This window comes from Lolium perenne, chromosome 2 (genome assembly GCF_019359855.2).
Source record: "Lolium perenne isolate Kyuss_39 chromosome 2, Kyuss_2.0, whole genome shotgun sequence".
Lineage (NCBI taxonomy): Eukaryota > Viridiplantae > Streptophyta > Magnoliopsida > Poales > Poaceae > Lolium > Lolium perenne.
Genome location: NC_067245.2, coordinates 46,444,276 through 46,452,348, shown reverse-complemented (window position 1 = coordinate 46,452,348; position 8,073 = coordinate 46,444,276).

Sequence of the window (8,073 nt, the reverse complement as noted above, 5' to 3'; positions counted from 1 at the left end):
AGGCCCAGGAGGAGCAGATGAAGAAGATGGAGGAAGATGGAGAAGACATTCAGGGAGGAAGCAACTACCTGAGTGACGACAACGACTTCGAGGAGGATGAGAACACCGAGGGGGAAGACTACGACTTCCTGGACGACGAGGATGATGACCACACCCCCATCGATGTTGATGAGGATGAGGAGTAGTTCACTTATGCACTATCATAGGTGTGAGTTGTATCCCGCCCCATGTATCGTAGCTTGGAGAAGAAGGGTTCTTAAAACCCTTAGTGTGCTAGCTTGTAATATGTGTTGTTTGTTATGAATGAATGTATGTTTGTGTCATCATGAAAAGACTTCAAGTTTTAAGCTTTGAACTTAAACACAAAACAAGCCATAGAAATTTCCCTCTTTTCTCATGATCAATCTCAATACTCAGATGGCCCCTCCAACTCGCAACACGAACCAAGACGCTATGATGCAGATGTTGCAAGTTATCTTTGGAAGATAGAGAAGCGAGAAAGAGGCTGAAAGGCAAGCCAACATTGCAGCACTTCAACAGCTTGTCAACAACAATCAAGGCCACCATGATCATCCAGGATCTAAGCTCAAGAACTTCCGAACACCAACCCACCGGTTTTCAGCAAGGCGAGGAACCCCTGGATGCAGATGATTGGCTCCAAACTATGGAGAACAACCTAGAAGTAGCTGGAGTGGAAGAGAATGAGAAAGTGCTGTTTGCCACGCACTACTTAGCAGGACCAGCAAGAGCTTGGTGGACAAGCACCCGTGCCATGAACGCGGGACAGTTCATGACTTGGACTGATTTCAAGCTCAAGTTCAGCAAGTACCATGTGCCCCCGGGTCTGATAAAGAAGATGAGGGATGAATTCCGTGAACTGAAGCAAGGCCGGATGTCCGTGGTGGAATACCGCGACAAGTTTCTCACACTGTCAAGGTACGCCCGGATGAGACCGACACTCGAGAAGAGGAAGGAAAGGTTCCTGAACGGACTGCATGATGAGATGCGGCTGTGTTGATCAACATCCCCTTTGCCGAGCCTTGAAGCCCTCGTTGACTCCGCCATCCGGATGGAAGGCAAAGCTGCACCAAGCCGGCGAGAACCGCAAGCGCCGCATGATGAATCGAGTGGGCCCAGCAATGCCCCAAGGTATCGCCCCAACTCGGTGCGGAGGTTTCGTAACCAACAAGCCCAATGCACAGATGTCACGTCCGGTTTATCAGAACCGGAGTGGAGGAAACCCCAGGCCAGGAGGCCACCACAACAACAGCAACTACAACACCAACAACAACTTCAACCGCGCTCCGCCAAGAGCCCCCAACAACAACAACAGCAACAACAACACCAACACCGCACCAAGGACCGGGAGCAATGCAATCCCCGTCGCGAACAAGCAGGACAAGACCACCATCACTTGCTATGAGTGTGGTGTAGTGGGGCACTACTCCAATGAGTGTCCCAAGAGGCTTGCCAAGCTCGCGAGCAACCCCGCACCCCCGGCTCAGCAAGAACGCCGTGTCTCCACCGGCAAGAAGTTCGCCCCCAACAACCCGAACAACCGCGGAGGTCGCCTCTACCACATGAATCTTGAGGAAGCCCGGGAAGCACTGACGTGGTGCTGGGTATGTTCTCTGTTAACTCAATACCAAAGCAAGAGTGTTGTTTGATTACGGAGCATCGCATTCGTTCGTTCTGAGAAGATTTTGTGTGCACTAGTAAGATTCAACCAATCAGCTTGAAACATGTCATGGTAGTTCAAATACCTGGATCAACCACTAAAGCTAGAAAATTTTGCAAAGATGTACCCATCAGAATCCATGAAATAGACTTTTATGCAAACTTGATTGTTACGGGAACAAAAGGATTGGAAGTAGTCCTGGTATGGACTGGATGGCGAAACATCATGGATTGATAGACTGCGCCAAGAAGGCCATCACCATGACAAGTAGCACCGGAATAATAATAGAACACCTATCCGAAAAACTACCAAGAAAATTCACCTGCAACCAAAGTGTAGCAAAGCCAACTACGGATCAAATCGGGGTCGTTTGTCGATACCCCCGATGTGTTTCCGGATGATCTACCGGTATGCCCCCGGATCGGGATATCGAGTTTATCATCGAGTTAATCCACTGGAACAGGACCTATAGCCCAGAGAGCCTATAGCATGAACCCCGCAGAACTGATGGAACCGAAGAAGCAAGCTGGATGATATGTCGTACAAAGGTCTGATTCGACCAAGTGCGTCGCCTTGGAGATCACCAGTTTTGTTTGTGGATAAAAAGGACGGTGCCACTCGTTTGGTTACGGATTATCGTAAGCTTAACGATGTCACCATCAAGAACAAATATCCCTTGCCAAAGATAGAAGACCTGTTTGACCAGCTGACCGGTGCCCAAGTTTTCTCAAAGATTGATCTGAGGACAGGATACCATCAACTGAAGATCCGAGCAACAGATATTCCAAAGACTGCCTTTACCACCAGATATGGACTGTATGAGTACAATGTCATGTCCTTTGGACTGACCAATGCCCCCACTTATTTCATGAACCTCATGAATAAGATCTTTATGGAATTCCTGGATAAGTTTGTCGTTGTCTTCATCGACGACATCCTTATCTACTCCAAATCAGAAGAAGAACATGAGCAACATTTGGAAGTGGTTCTAGAAACCCTTAGGCAACATCAGTTGTACGCGAAGTTTAGCAAATGTGAGTTTTGGTTAAGAGAAGTGGGATTCCTGGGACACATCTTGTCTGCAGGAGGAATTCTTTGTAGATCCATAAAAATCAAAACTGTTGAGGAATGGAAAGCCCCAACCACCCAGACGGAAGTCCGAGCATTTCTAGGATTGGCGGGATATTACCGCCGATTCGTTGAAGGATTTTCAAGCATCGCCAGACCAATGACTCAACTGCTGAAGAAGGACCGGAAATTTGATTGGAATGACAAATGTGAAGAAAGTTTTCAGCTACTCAAGCTCAGATTAACCACAGCCCCAATATTGATCATGCCCGATGTCACCAAGCCATTTGATGTCTATTGTGATGCATCCAAAACTGGACTTGGATGTGTGTTGATGCAAGAAGGCAAAGTGATATCTTACCTATCAAGGCAACTGAAGCAACATGAACAGAACTATCCAACCCATGACTTGGAGTTAGCAGCCGTAGTGTTAGCCCTGAAGGTTTGGCGTCATTACCTCATGGGTAATCGATGCGAGATATATTCAGATCACAAGAGCCTGAAGTACATTTTCACCCAGAAGGAGCTGAACATGAGACAGCGCAGATGGATTGAATTAATTAAGGATTACGACATGGAAATTCACTACCACCCCGGCAAGGCCAATGTGGTAGCGGATGCCTTGAGCAGACTGCCGTGTCAGTTAAACTCCATGATCGCCATAAAGCAACCAAGCCTGTACCAAGAGTTTGAACAATTCAGACTAGAGCTAGTGAGCGAAGGATTCCTCGCCAGCATTGAACTCCAACCCACTTTGATAAGCCAGATAAAAGAAGCCCGGAAGGGAAATGCCAAAGCATTGACGGAATAAAGAGTCGATAGCTGCGGGGAAAGGCACCGGGATTCACCGTAGACGAAGCGGAGTTCTTTGGTACAAAGAACGTCTCTGCGTACCATCGGACTACGAACTAAAACAAGTCATTACGCAAGAAGCCCATGACACCCTTTACTCAATCCACCCGGAGGTACCAAGATGTACCAAGACCTGAAGGAACAATTCTGGTGGCACGGAATGAAGCGAGAGATAGGAAGCTACATCGCCAAGTGTGATATCTGTCAGCGAGTCAAAGCAGAACATCAACGACCCGCAGGATTGTTGCAACCCTTACAGATTCCTGAGTGGAAATGGGATTCTGTCGGTATGGACTTTATCACAGGATTGCCCAAATCTAGCAGAGGAAATGACTCCATTTGGGTAGTCATTGATAGGTTGACCAAGGTTGCACATTTCATCCCTGTCAAGACCACATACCAAGGCCCAAAGCTAGCTGAGTTATACATATCCAGAATAGTCGGCACACGGAACTCGAAGTCCATTGTGTCGGATAGAGGATCACAATTCACCTCAAGATTCCGTGCGAGAAAGTGCATGAAGGACTAGGAACCTGTCTGAATTTCAGCACACCTACCACCCACGGTGACGGACGGACTGAGAGAGTCAACCAGATCCTAGAAGATATGTTGAGAGCCTGTGTGCTAGAGTACGGATCCAAATGGGAAGGCGCCTACCATATGCAGAATTCTCCTACAACAATAGCTATCAAGCCAGCTTACAGATGGCCCCCTTTGAAGCCCTGTACGGAAGGAAATGCCGTACCCCTCTGAACTGGTCGGAAGTCGGAGATAGTCAAGTCTTCGGCCCCGATGTTCTCCGCGAAGCCGAAGAGAAGGTGCACAAGATCCGCGAGTACCTCAAGACCGCCCAGTCCAGACAAAAGAGCTACGCCGACAAGAGACGCCGAGAGATGACATTCGAGATCGGAGATTTTGTGTATCTCAAAGTCTCACCCCTCAAAGGAATGCAGAGATTCCAACTTAAAGGAAAGCTCACCCCCAGATATGTCGGACCATTCAAGATTCTGGATCGCCGAGGAGAAGTCTCATATCAGTTGGAACTACCGGAAGAGATGTCCGCCGTACACAATGTGTTTCACATCTCACTACTTCGGAAGTGCCTAGAAGTGCCTGAGAAGACCGAAGTATTCAAGAACATCGACCACAGAGCCATTGATATCAACAAGGACCTAACCTACCGCGAAGTGCCTATTCGCATCCTGGAAGAAGCATTCAGGACCACCCGCACCAGAAGTATCAAGTTCCAGAAGATACAATGGAGTAACCACACTGAAGAAGAAGCAACTTGGGAACGCGAGGAAGATATGAAGAAGGAATACCCAGATCTCTTTAGTACCTAGTTTTCTCTAGATCTCGGGACGAGATCTTTTGTAAGGGGGAAGGGTTTGTAACATCCCAAGTTTCAATAAAATGAACAAGAGAGAATTCAAGAATCCAAAAATCAGGGTTAACAAAAACTTTTCTCATCATATAGGTTTATGCATATAGATCACCTTATTAATTATTTTGAGTGTGCAATTGCCATGATGTTTGCTTATGTGTTCTCTCTCACTCTAAAACCCTAGCAATGATCACTTGATCACCCTTAGCCAATTAAAATTGAAATATAAAAGAAATCCCAAAAATCCATTTCACTCTCACATAAGGCCTATGCCATTTTTGCAAATACTTAATCTAGGCCAATTTGGTTTGCACCATTACTTGTAAATGGTTACTAAACACTTATTAACACCTTTGGAATCAAGCCAACTCAATTCAAACCAAAATCAAACTCAAATTCCAAGTCACATGCAATATGGTCACTTGTGCCATTTTTAGTCTGATGGCCACTTTGAGCCCCTGGTTCTCTTCTTTCCACTTCTAAACCTTGTCAAACCTTTTCACCTCATCCAAGACAACATCAAGCACTACAACTTTGCCCAAAACCACCACCCCAAATTCATCACCAATTTCAAATGGGAAGCAAGCAAAGTTGGAACTTTCTCACAAATACAAGATCATATGCAAAATGTGATTTTGCATATCAATTCCATTTTGACCACCACCACCACCAAAATGCTCCATTCAATATATGATTTCAACCCACCAAAAAGAATTTCAAAATTCAAAAATATTTTTCTTTCGGGCATTTCCACAAACACTTGGCAGGCAGGGTATCAATTTGAGCCCATACCTCATTTTCTACTTGGACTTGGTCCAATCTTGCTCTCTCTGCACCCTGGAGTCTCCCTCTCACCTCACCACACCATCACCACCACTTGCACTGGCCAGGGTTTGTTTAAAACAACCAAACCATGCCATGCCGTGGCATGGCATGCCACCATCATGCCACCTTTGCCTCTGGTCACCTCTGGCCCGAACCCTCATGTCCAATGACTCCCTCACACTCACCTGATGCAGCCCAGCCCTTGACCCGACGCAGCCATGCCTCGGAGACGCCAGGAGCAGCGCGCCCAGTGGCGCCCAGAACGCGTCCATGCCGCGCCAGAGCGCGCATGGCGCCGACTCTGGACCCGCCAGGGCGTGACGACGCCCACGCCCCTGCGTCACCTCCGCCCTCACACTCAACGCCAGTAAACGCACAACGGTCCCCTGCATCGCATGGACACGCGCACGAGGCCGCGGGAACGCCGCAGACGACGACCGCGTCCACGACCGTCCGCCATGGCCCGAGAGCTCCCGTCAAACGCACCATCACTACAGAGCCCCTGCCGCGCCACGATCAAGCGCGTCATCTTCTGCAGGACACCAGTAGCACGCCGCGCCCATGCCTTGCCTCTTCGCGACCTTGGAACGGCGACGACGACGATGACCTCGCTCCGCCCTTCGGCCACCTCGCGCCGCTATAAAAGGAGGAAGCCTCCACTCACTCCGAGCACACCAATCGCCTCCACTCATCCTCACAGCTCTCCTCGACCGCTCAATTTCACCAGTTAGCCACTCCACTGCTCGAATCGCAAGCTCAAGCTCGCCGGAGCCCGCGGAAGCTCTGCCTCGATTGGCGCCTCCCGGAGCGCCGCCGCTGCTCCCAGGGCTTCCTCATCTACTACACCTTCTCCACGCCATCTTGCCCGGACCCCACGCAACGGCCTGGTACCCCCTCCGACCCCCTGCCGTCGCCGCCATTACTCGCCCTTCTCGCCGGAGACGACGACGTCTGTCGTTCGTCCGATCCAACTCTAATCCTACGGTCCACCTCCCCCGTACCGTTTCGGTGTTTTAAAACCCACTGACGTGTGGTCCCCACACTGTCAGGCGGCCCGCTGCGCTGGACGCAGTACTGGGCCGGCCCAAGTTCTTTTCCCGCGCGAAGCCCACCGTTTGAATTCGAATTTGGAATTTAGATAAAATACTCTAATCTGATGCAAACTTTGAAATTCAATTGTGACAAATCTACTCAGCCAAATTTTGCAAACTTTATATTTCTGGAAACCTTAGGAATTTATCTACACAACGCCACTGGATAGAACCCTAGATCTTTTGTAGAAATAAAATGACAAAATAAACAAGGCAGGGACTTTTCTGCCTTATAATAATTCTTAAAAATCAACCATAAATGCTTTTCAGTTAATTCCACCTCCAATAATTCACTTTTCACTTATACTAATTGTTTCTACAAAAATATGCCATGCTTCCTTTGAATGATCATGGTTTAGTTGATTTAAATGCCTTATGGCTATTTTCTAGTCAAAGATATTGTCCAAAACTATTAATAAATCTTATGTGGGAGTTTCCCTCATTTAAATCGTGTCACCACCAATTCCAAATGAAGTGGAGACTCTGGTTATTTAGGTCCCATAGGAATTGTTGGTGATATTAAATCTTTGTTATGCTAGAAATAAATGGTATGAGGTGCTCACCTCATTTAAATCATTTTCTCCAAATGATAAGTGTGAAGAGGTTGACTTGGGTCAACCTAGGTCACATATTATGCATAAGAGAATTTAAATCTTAATAAGAAATGAGAGGAATTTATTTCTCTGAAACATGCAAAGTAACAATTAAGTTTAGTATGAGAGGAAATTATTTTTCTTAATTCATAAGAAGAACCCATCCACCAACTTATTAGTAAGATGTGATGCTAGTTTAAGTGTGTGAACCATGTTTGTGCATAGTTCAGTAGATTAGTTTGGTGTGATGATTGTGTACTCCGTATTCGTATTTTAGACGCTAGTACCGAGGAGTACCAGGAGGAGGAGGAGGTCTACTTCCAGGAAGAAGAAGACCACTTTGACCAGTTTCCCAACCAAGGCAAGATAATACTCTTGCAAAGTGCAAAGCTCACCATGAGCAAGGCATTACCCCCTTTACTTTATGCTTATGAACCTATTTCCCAGTTTTTACTTTACAAGCTTTATTTACTTTTGTTTTATCAAAGTACTCTTTGATTTATGGTTTACCAGATTAGCATGGAGTTAGTACAAGAGTATCAAACTTAGCCTAGAAACAAAGCAAATACTTAGCACCCCTCA